The sequence below is a fragment of the Nicotiana tabacum genome, chromosome 3 (assembly GCF_000715075.1).
Source record: "Nicotiana tabacum cultivar K326 chromosome 3, ASM71507v2, whole genome shotgun sequence".
In the NCBI taxonomy this organism is placed as follows: domain Eukaryota; kingdom Viridiplantae; phylum Streptophyta; class Magnoliopsida; order Solanales; family Solanaceae; genus Nicotiana; species Nicotiana tabacum.
The window spans coordinates 33,771,554-33,783,173 of NC_134082.1; the positions used below are offsets into that span (position 1 = coordinate 33,771,554).

The 11,620-nt window shown below is 40.2% G+C and overlaps 1 long non-coding RNA gene across 1 annotated transcript; it reads right to left on the minus strand.

Annotated features, from left to right (window-relative positions):
• Positions 1-5,992: 5,992 nt before the first annotated feature.
• LOC142174746 (uncharacterized) lies at positions 5,993-6,310 on the minus strand. Its single transcript, XR_012703794.1, has 3 exons — positions 6,274-6,310; positions 6,136-6,189; positions 5,993-6,067 (listed from the first exon to the last, which is right to left on the minus strand). It is a non-coding gene; the product is annotated as an uncharacterized LOC142174746 (long non-coding RNA).
• Positions 6,311-11,620: the final 5,310 nt, after the last annotated feature.

The window sequence follows — 11,620 nt, forward strand, 5'->3', positions numbered from 1 at the left end:
ATTTGTTGATGTTCTTACTATAGCTAGTATTATAGTGAAATGGTAAAGCAATCTTTTCATGGTTTTTTAATTTTTCGCCAGTGGAGCGCTATTAGTAGCATACATGAAGGTGATTAATTGCATTTGTGACTGAAGCAGGGTGAATTCTGCTGTGATCTTCACTTTGTCAATGGTGGAGATACCGTAGTGTTCATATGAATTTTGACTACTGAGTAGGATACTGATTAATGTGGATATACGCGTAGTCTTGGTGAGCAGAGTTAGCCAATGCTTATACCGGTGGGGGTAGCAGGTGTCCGGTTGAATAGTCGAGGTGCATGCTAATTGGTCCAAGCACCACTGTTTTCAAACCAAAAATTGAGGCCAACTGGTCTAAACATAGATGTTGGCTTTGCGAAATTTATGAGTCAAAGCTGCACTCTTATCAGTCCTGTGCCTTAATTTTCCTTCAGTAGATATGCAATTGTTAGTTTTCTGAAACTCTGGTCCTCATAACCATGGATGGCATATTTATGGTTGAAAAATCTGATTGTACTATGTTTAGACCAAGTTGGCCGCAAACTATCTATGATTAGTTAGATGCTGAAGGTCTGGTTTTACGAAAATCGTGCCCTGCATTTTCGAAAAGCTATAAATAGTTACTCCAACCTCAATGAACTGAACCCTTCACTTGCCAATGTCACTTACCAAATGAAGTTACTCTTCTAATTATTTCGGAATCATCCAAGACCAACATTGAAAATCAGATGAAATATTTGTCGGTTCTTCAAAAAGCAGGAAAGCAGTTACTTGAGTCCGAAACCCAATTGTGATTCTTTTGGACTCAAAATACATAAATAGGTGGAAAAAAAAGTTACATTTTTATATATAGCGCCACAATAGCTGGCGCTATACATTAACAGTAACGACACCGTTAATGTATAGCGCCAGGTATTGTGGCGCTATACTGTAAAATCTGACACGCCCAGGTATAGCGCCACAATACCTGGCGCTATACATACATTTTATATATAGCGCCAGGTATTGTGGCGCTATACTCCTTTTTCCTGGCCCCACCAACAATTCCTGACTTCAATAATTCAAAAGCATATAGTGCCAACTTTTTGGGCGCTATATATATATATATATATAATTCCCGGCTAGCCATTTCCTATATAAAGAGGTTAAGATTGTATAGAAATTCATTCAAAAAAAATTTTAACTCTTGTTGAAACGTTTATTGTTGTTAAATTCTCCAACAACAACAACAACAACAACCCAGTATAATCCCACTTAGTGGGGTCTGGGGAGGGTAGTGTGTACGCAGACCTTACCCCTAACCTGAAGTAGAGAGACTGTTTCCAAATAGACCCCCGACATCCTTCCCTCCAAGAACTTCCCACCTTGCTCTTGGGGAGACTCGAACTCACAACCTCTTGTTAAATTCTCCAACATTTTTTCATTATGTCTGAAGAGCGTAGAATAAGAGTTTCATTATATTGGGAGGGAGGGGGGTGAGGTTGTGATGGAGAATAACTCTGTGGGCTACAGTTTACCTGCTCAGTGTCATGTTAAATTGCCACTTACAATAGAGTACGATAAATTGATATCGTTGTTATGCAAAAAAATGAGTGTGAGGAAACGTTCAGTGCTACTTAAAGTAACTGGAAGATATCCGTATTTCGTCACTCCGCAAGGGGTTGCTTTTTTACTCGGAGTTTAGCATCGACGATAATGAAACTTTGAGTGATTTTCTGAGGACTCCGGACGAATGCCGGGAATTTCTTGTAATCAAAATGTTGGAGATGTACGTGAAGGTTGAAGCCGTTCCAAAAAATGAGGTTGTGCGTAGTAGAGATAACCCCCAGTCATCGGGTGATTATTTTGGAGCAGTTTTTGCCGGACAGGTTCCGGATGAAAGAGTTTTCCTTGATTTAAACTTATCACCGCCGGCGAATGAGCAGCGAGAAAATAATTTATACCCTGCTTTCCATAATTTACAAGACGAGTGGTAAACTTCAATTTTCATTTGTGTTAATTATGTATATTTTTGGCGTATTGAATTTGTATTAACGCTCATATATTTAATAGGGGTACTGACCGGATATGAATTTTACAAGTGGCCCATCCGGTAGTCATCACCTAATTGAAAACGTCCATCATGGAATTTCATCATATTACGACTTGTAAGTGAAGTGATATAGCCATATGGAAAGCATTTATTAATTCAATAGCTTATATTTTTGTTGGTTGTGCAGTGAAAATGAGCAAGTTGAACCACCCGTACTCACTCAATTGACCGAAAACGACGTATTACATCGGGATCTGGCAGATGCACAGAGTGAGGAACAGAACAGTGATTACGATAACAATGCCGATGAATCCGGAGATGAGACACCCTTTTTTTGTGAGGATGGTGATGAGCAGGATGAGGAGGAAGTACCTAATTTGAAGAGAGAGACCCCTCTAGACGAAGAGTGTACGAGTCCGAAGTGCCGTTTCATTCAAGGGAGATTCATTACATTGATAACTTGCCAACCATGCCGGATGTGGAAGCTCTCACAAGGGATTTTGATGAAATCCGAACAGCAATGTGGGATGAGTCTAGACCAACGGTGCTTGCAAAGGGGATGCTTTTTCCCGATAAAGCGCGCTTAAGCAGGGCTTGCAAAATGAACAACGTAAAAGAGTGTCGTGAGATGCAGGTATGGGAGTCAAGTCCGATGGTATACAAGGTTGTTTGCCGCAGGTGGTTTTGGCCATGTAATTGGATGTTGCGTGCGACCAAGAAGAAAACAGGTATGTGGAAAGTGGGTAAATACATTCCCACCCACACATGCGAAATGGACACATTCAACGGGAATCACTTCAATTTGGATATTGACTTGATTTCTTTTGTACTTATTCCGCACCTCGAAGCGTCCATAAGGTATACAATCAAAGAATGCATTACATCAGTCCACCAAGAATATGGCCATACCATTACGAAAGAAAGGCATTTCTCGGGCGCAAACGAGCGTTTGAAATTGTGTACGGTAATTGGGATAAGTCATTTGTATCTCTGCCAAAGTACATGGCTGCACTGCAGCACTTTAACCCTGGGACAGTTGTTGAATGGAAGCTTGAGCAGAGTTCGGGAACACTAGAATACATATTCAATTACGTGTTCTGGGCGTTTAAGCCAGCAATTGATGGTTTTTTGCATTGTCGGCCCGTAATATCCATAGACGGAACTCATGTCTATGGAAAGTACGATATCAAGCTATTGATAGCCGTGACAGTGGATGCTAATGGATAGATATTTCCTCTAGCTTTTGTTGTTTGTGCCAATGAAAGCACGGAGACGTGGACGCTGTTTTTGAACCACCTGAAAGAGCACGTTGTCAAACAGCGTTCAGGTATTTGTCTAATATCTGATCGGCACGGTGGTATATTAAGTTCTGTGGAGAACTTGCCTGCATAGCAAGAACCTTATGCATACCACCGTTACTGTGTGAGGCACTTTAAGGCCAATTTCCAGAAGGCACATCCCAACAAGGATCTACATGATTTGATGTGGATGGCAGCAACAGACCACCAACAGCATAAATTCCGGAGGCATATGGATTCTATCAGGCAAGAAGACGAGGCAGCCTATCATTGGTTAATGAGACATGACCCTGAAAAGTGGATGTTGCATGCGGATGGTGGCAGACGATGGGGAATTCTTACTACAAACGTATCAGAGTCCTTCAATGGTTTATTGAAGTCGGCAAGAGGATTGCCCGTCACAGCCATGGTGCGGATGTCGTTCAAGCAGATGGCGGAGAGGTTTATTGAACGGTCTGCAGCTGCAACGGAATTGATGGAGAGGGGTGTTGAATTTATGCCAGTGCCGATGCAGAGATTTGAGAAATACAGACGGCGAGCACATTGGCATTTATTTTTGCAGTATGATAACGAAAGAGGTGTTTTTGAAGTTCGCACCGCTATCCATAATAATCGGGGACATGCCATATAAAATCAACAAGGTTATGCTCCTATGGGAAATGGTCCATTTACCACATGCCTTGCTCACATGCCATCAAGTGTTTTCAACGTGTTGGTTATGCGGAAACCACCTATGTTGATCAACAATATAGTGTTTCCAAGTACCTAAACACATATAGTGGTCAGTTGCAGCCAGTGGGTGCTGAGCATTATTGGCCTCCGAAACCATTTAAAATGGTGTGTAACAAGTCCTATTTGCGTAAAAGACAGGCGCAGAAGAGAATGCGTATACGGAAACAAATGGATGTTAGTGACACCGTTTATGCGCGCAAATGTGGTATATGCTCGCAAACAGGACACGACCGTCGTAAATGTCCTTCAGCTGGTTTGGGTAAGAAAACTAATCAAGCTCGTGGTGGATGTTCTTCTAGTGTACCTAACTACCCATGAGTTGATGTTGTAATAATTAGTTGTTATGTCTATGTTGCAAGATTTATGAAATAAAATTATGCTTGTTAACTATGATTTGTATTTTCCCATTTTACCTATTTAAATAATAATTTAATAAAATTATCTGTATATTTATTATGTGTGTGTTGTCTTGCCGAACTGAAAAAACCTGACCAGCTGACATAAAGTTGTCTTGTCAACATCATGATATTTAACACACAAAGTATAACGCCATTAGATAGTACGTTATGTGTGTGTTGTCTGTCGAACTGAAAAAGCTAATCAGCTGACATAAAGTTGTCTTGTCAACATCATGATATTTAACACGCAAAATATAGCGTCATTAGATAGTATGTTATGTGTGTGTTGTCTTGTTGAACTGAAAAAGCAGACCAGCTGACATAAAGTTGTCTTGTCAACATCATGATATTTAACACGCAAAATATAGCGCCATTAGATAGTACGTTATGTGTGTGTTGTCTTGTCGAACTGAAAAAGCTGACCAACTGACATAAAGTTGTCTTGTCACCATCATGATATTTAACACGCAAAGTATAGCGCCATTAGATAGTACGTTATGTGTGTGTTGTCTCACCTATAAATAACGGGCTCATTGTAGTTATTTTGTGTGCTCAAAATTTACTAAAAGCAAATATTTTATTAAAAGTAAGGTTTTTTTTACTAAAAGCAAATATTACACAAATGGCTCAACCTCTTCGTCCACCAAAGTGCAACTGTGGAAAAGCATGCTTGATACAAAATTATTGGGATGATGGTGAAGTTGGACGCCGCTACTGGCACTGTATGAACCAGTTTTACAAGGTTCCCGGCGAACCTATTTGTGATTTTCAGGAATGGGTTGATGAACCATGTTATCAGGAATGTTACAGAGAACAACTGCAGTTTCTTCATAATATGTGTTTAAGACAACGGGAACATGAAAAAGAAAGCAATAGAATTATTGCAGACTTGAGGGCGAACCTGAAGGAGGTGGAAAAAGAAAAATGGAAAACACAATGGAATTGTGAATCACAAAAGGAACATAAAAAAAATATAAACTGGAACTTGCGGAGGTGAAGGCGAAACTGAAAGAGGTAGAAGAAGAAAAAGAACAACTGGAAGAACGATTTAAGTGGTTGGAGCGGAGAATAAATAGCAACCGGGGCTAAATATTGGCATGTATGTGTTTAGTGTATTTTTCATATTTCATGTATTTTTATTATGTTGGCCTGCTATGTTTGTGTTTGTGATTGTGTTTGTGCTGTAGTAATGTTTTCCTTGTTTGTTGTACTAAATTTTATTTTAATTGAAGTAGAAGTTAAGTTTAAGTGCTTGTGTTGTACTAAATTTTATTTTAATTGAAGTGGAAGTTAAGTTTAAGTGCTTGTGTTGTACTAAATTTTATTTTATGAAACTATCAAACGAATGGAGAACTAAAAAAAGTAATGCGCATATTCGATTAAATATTGTTATTAATGTATAGAAAAATATTATTTACACCATATCAATGTGTCCCGCATCCGGTGTGTCTCAATGCAACCGTTGGCCTGATGCGCATCCCCTCCCGCCCGGGTACGCTATCAGGATCATCATCATCAAGTCGTCTCCTTATAGCCGGATGCGGCGCAGGATGACATGTATCGGTGGTGCTGTCAGCTCCAGTAGAAGGCTACATAATAATATGAAACTTAGTATAGAAAACTACATAACAATTCACAACAATTTATATTGTCTTACCATCATCATCTCTAGATCCTGAATGTAGTCATCTGTCGTTGCATCGCATGAAGCCTTAAAAAGGAAATTAATAAAGTTAAAGAAAATAAATAAGTTATAGTTAAAACAAATTCAAATTCAATACTAATAAACTCATACCTGCGCATGTGATGTGGAGCCATAACTCAGTCGGTGCCCACTATAAAAATCTCGGGTCGGTCGATCCTCAACAGTGGTAGACGAGCCTGGGAAGTATCTACCCCAATCCACTCCTTGAATATCCAAGCCCGTGATCAATAATTGACCCGATGGGGTCACCTGCGATGGCACTGGACTGCGATAAATTCCAAGGCTGTAAGACGGCATGTCTGTCTCATGCATACCACCTGCCATATCAGCAGCAACATCATCAGCAGGAGCCTCAACGCCCCCTTGATGGGGACCACCTCCTCTCCACCCACGACCACGTCGTCTGGCACCATCAGCTTGTCGGCCACCACCAGCTCATGGGATACCACGACCTCGATGGTACTGCACTGGGTCCATATAATCAGCCTTGGGTGCCAAACGCTGATCCGATCGGGCTCGCTGCAGTGTCTAGGCAGCCACATCCATGAATCGACGACTATACTCCTGCATGGCCACAGGATCGTGGACATAACTATGCATTTGCTGCCCCATATGATAGACAGTATGCAATCCAATCGCCTGCACAAAGTAAAAAAATATAAACTACATATTTGGCACTAAATTACAGGTATATAACTAATAATAACAGAAAACATACCAGGGCCTCGTGTCTCCCGGCGTATGGGACGTACCGACCGTGTGCCTGATGAACTGGGTTCCCGATAAAAAGAAGGGAAACAGTGCGGTACCATGCCATATAACGTTGAATAGGAAAGTGCTGCGGAGGTGGGGTCAAGTCCCCTCGCCTGTCCCAAGTACCCAACTGCTCGTTAAGCCAAGCCATAAATGTGTCGTCCGCCCTGGACTGATCATCCCTCTCATAATGTAAAGCATGCCATGCAGGCGGAGTCGGTATAGGTTGCGGCAGGCTAAACTGACGAAATACCCACTCGGAGGCATGGTGCTCGACAATATCGAGGCATATGAGCGGGACAGAAGCCCTCCAAATATGTCGGGCGAACGTGCAATACGCCGGCAGGGTACCTATCACCTCATCGCTGTACGACGTCCAGATGAACTATCAAATAAGAACACAAACCGTTAGTATGCACAACACTAAGTTAATCTATAACAAGTAGGTTTAGTTAGATATTTACCTGTGTGTTCTCCAGCAGATCCAACACATCCCTGCAGAGGGGGAGATTATGATGGGCATCATACTCTCGTGCAAGAGTACGACACATAACCCACCTACAGGCTAGAGGGAGTTGCGGAATTTCTACATTAGCCGGTAGCTGTGGTAGAGGTGGCTGAAACTGCAGAAATCGCTCATAGACCCAAACCTAACATACAAAGTTGACGTAAAGTATAAGATTAACTATAACTAGGTAGAATTTTAACTAATGGACATATTATTTGAATATGTTGTCACCTGTAGAAGCGGCAAAAAGCCACCAACGTCTCTCTGTGTGCCGATGTAAGCCTGGCACATCTGCCTATACAAATATGAGATGACAGCACCACCCCAGCTGTAGATGGCTGTATCCTCGAACCGGGCAATATGATGCAGAAAACGGAGGCTCACTAGGTTCCCCGAAGTGTTCGGGAACAAGACCCCCCCAAATAGAAGGAGCAACAATAGCCTCGTATATCGCTGTACATCCACCTCCGCTGACTCGTCGGTGATAGTATGGTGGATCTGCACTAGGTGGTCTCTAATGGGGACCAACTGTATATAACTGGACCCAGATGCTACCGCCTCGCCCTCCGGCATGAAACCCGTGAGCATGTGCAACATATCCCAATATACCTGCCGCAAATAATATCTCATGGTCGCAGACAGTAAAACTGGCAAGCCATCAGCAGACAGGCCATATAAAATCTCAGCATCCTGGAGTGTGATGGTGGCCTCGCCGATGGGCAAATGGAAAGTGTGCGTCTCCGGTCGTCACCGCTCAATCAAGGTTGGGATCAAAGCATAGTCGAGCTGTATCCGACCAATCCTAATAATCCTATATAATCCCATCTCCTCCAGAATGGACCACGCAGGGATGTAGAACGCGGGGAGGACTCAAAAACTCCCACAATAGATCCACTCTCCTAGCCCGGAAAGTCTGCGTAAGCAACTGTCCGTCCCATATATACTCGGATCTATGCTGGGGTTGTAGGGCTAATAGATCCAACGTCCGAGGGCCGGGATGTATAGTCGCGTCCATGTCGTCAACTGTAAATTCATATTTTTTAATAACTTAATTGTACAAATTATATATATATATATATATATATATGGGTTCAGGGCTCAACTGTAAACTATCATTAAACTATCATTAATAATTATGTGTTTTTTATTATAATTTAAATTCATATTTTTTAATAACTTAATTGTACAAATTATATATATATATATATATATATATATATATATATATATATATATATATATAGGGTTTTTATACAATTATTAACTTAATTGTACAAAGTTTGCATTTTCAACAATCAGTATAAGATACTTAAACAAAAGGAATTCTAAGCTAAAATACTACACATTACTACCCTACAAGGCTCTAAATTTTACTACGCTAAAAGGGTCTACGTTTTACTACGCTAAAAAGGTTTAGATTTTACTATGCTAAAAAATAATCTAAACTAACTATAAACAACAAATAAATTTAATTGCAAATAAAATATAAAACGGCATGAAAACACATATATATAAATCAAGATATTAACAGACAAATTTATTTTACAAATCTATATTTTTAAGAAAACACTAATATTAAATCCGGATAAATTTAACATGCTAGTTTCGAAAAAAATACAAACCGAAATAGAACACATACAAATCAAATAATATGAATTATTATAAATGTTTCAACTTAAAATAAATTGAAATACCTCGATTTAGAATTTTCGGAAAGCAAAAAGATTGAAATTTTGACTCCGGAAGTATGAATCAACAATAACACGAAGCTCTACTCGAATGTGGGACCTACGTTCTTCAAGTTTTATGTGTCGGGGGGACCCAAATTTTTTTTTAAAATGAGGGCAGAAGCGGGTATGGGGTGGGGGACCAAGAAGAGAGGGGAAGGTTAAAATAATGGAGGATGAATCGACGAAGAAGACGGAAGGGATTTAAAAAATGTATGTATAGCGCCACAATACCTGGCGCTATACATTAATGATGTATGTATAGCGCCAGGTATTGTGGCGCTATACCTGGGCGTGTCAGATTTTACAGTATAGCGCCACAATACCTGGCGCTATACATTAACGGTGTCGTTACTGTTAATATATAGCGCCAGGTAATGTGGCACTATATATAAAAATGTAACTTTTTTTAGAACCTATTTGTGTACTTTGAGTCCAAAAGAACCACATTTTGGTTCCGGACTCCAGTTACTTGGATGATTATTTTGTACTTCTCAAATATTGGTCTATTTGACGATTTAGAAACAAACATTTACTTTTACTTTTTTTTTCCAGATTCATTGCTCGAGTTAGAGGAGTATTAATCAAGCGAGACATTTAAGAGAGACTAGTTTTCTAGCACGTGAGTTGCATGTGTATATCTAGTTATGTGCTATATCATTTTGTAAAATAATATCAATATCACTAAAAGCTTTAAATAAATAATTAGACATGAAAGGATAATGTTTATGTGAGTGATCAACGTGGATCGTCGTTTGGTAACTTGTTTGTCGAGGTTAAGATAATTGAATCTCTCTGAATTTATGAGATGAACAACTAAACTTTAATTAGATGCATGTGATTTCTTACTTATTTTATTTTAATGCGATACAAATATATAATAAAGGTGTCTCTCGCATAATGTTTCTTAAATGATATTCCTAGTTTATGTTCCTTTCACCCGTTTTAGTTGTTCTTATTATAACCAGAACTCTTGTTATTGACATTGATATTTGTAAGGCCCCGTAAAATGTTACATAGAATCCGAGGTTTTATGGTGCCGAGGTAGGATAATGTGTTTGATGATTGTAGAAATACAGACTTATTGGGTTGTGCAAAGCGTTGGGGGAGTTGGAGGAAAAATTATTGCGGAACATTGCTAAGTTGGAAAATGGCCAATTTTTGGAGGTCGTTTTGCGGTCAACTATGCGACCGCATAATCATTTCGCGGGCCGCACATCTGTCGCAGAACCAACATGAGAAAATTCCGGAGAGAAATTCCGCGGCATGTTATGCGACCGAATAACTGTTCTGTGGGCCGCAGACTTGACCAGTCCTGCTCAGTTTTGGGACCATTTTTGTGGTCCCTTTTGCGGACTGCATATTCATTTTGCGGTCTAGTCTGCGATCGCAAACCCGATTTCATAGGCTTAAGTTTGAGAAAATTTTACCTGACCCCATTTTTATAAAATGACCTTGGTGATTATTTTAGAAGGTTCCAGTTGATGTTTTAGAGAGAGGGGAGTGCTCTAGAGAGAGAGAGAGGAGGAATCTCTAAGTACTTTGTTCATCAATCCTTGCTCAAATCTTGGAGAATTCACAAGAAAAACTTGCAAAATTGTCTACTAAAGAGGTAAGGGTCTAGCCCTGGATTTCTGTTTCGAATTTAGGCCAAAAGATTGGTAAGGGGGAGTGTGATTCTTGGGAATGAGAGTTGTTCTTGTGCATGCATGTACCAATAAGGATGATGGGGAGGTCATCTAACCAATATGGGTAAGATTTTGGTGTTGGATTGGTTGTGGGTGAAGGAGACCTTGTAGAAGAACATTGGAGTTAAATTTGCACACATAGTGTTTGATGAAATGCTTAAATGAGCTGAACCCATGAACTTCTTCCTAACTATGGTTCAATTTTGTCGTCTCTCTAATAGGTTGAAGTCGCTAGGATTTTCGGAATGTAGCTTCCACATTGGAATTTCTATGTTCTTTTCCAACCCACTGGGCCTTTGGTGTTCGGCCTTCACTTGCTGACAATTTGGACATCTTGCCACAAAGTCCGTTACATTTCTCTTCATATCATTCCACCAATAGACTTCCTAAGATCATGATACATCTTTGTATAGCTCGGGTGCACGGAATTCCTGGAATGGTGAGCCTCGATCATGATTCTTTCTCGGAGACCATCTAAATTTGGAACACATAATCGCCCTTGGTACCTTAGCGTACCATCATCCATACCAAAAGAAAAGGCCATGGTCTTATATTTATGAATCCCCTCCTTCAACTGTAACAACAATGGATCGTTGTCTTGCTTCTCCTTGACTTCCACCACAAGCGAAGATTCAGCCCTACTTTGCACAATTACCCCTCCTTCACTAGAGTCTTAAGACGAACTCCCAAAATAACCAACCGATGAACCTAGCCAACGACCTTTGATATGCGTCCAAGTGAGCTGAACTACCCTTAGATTT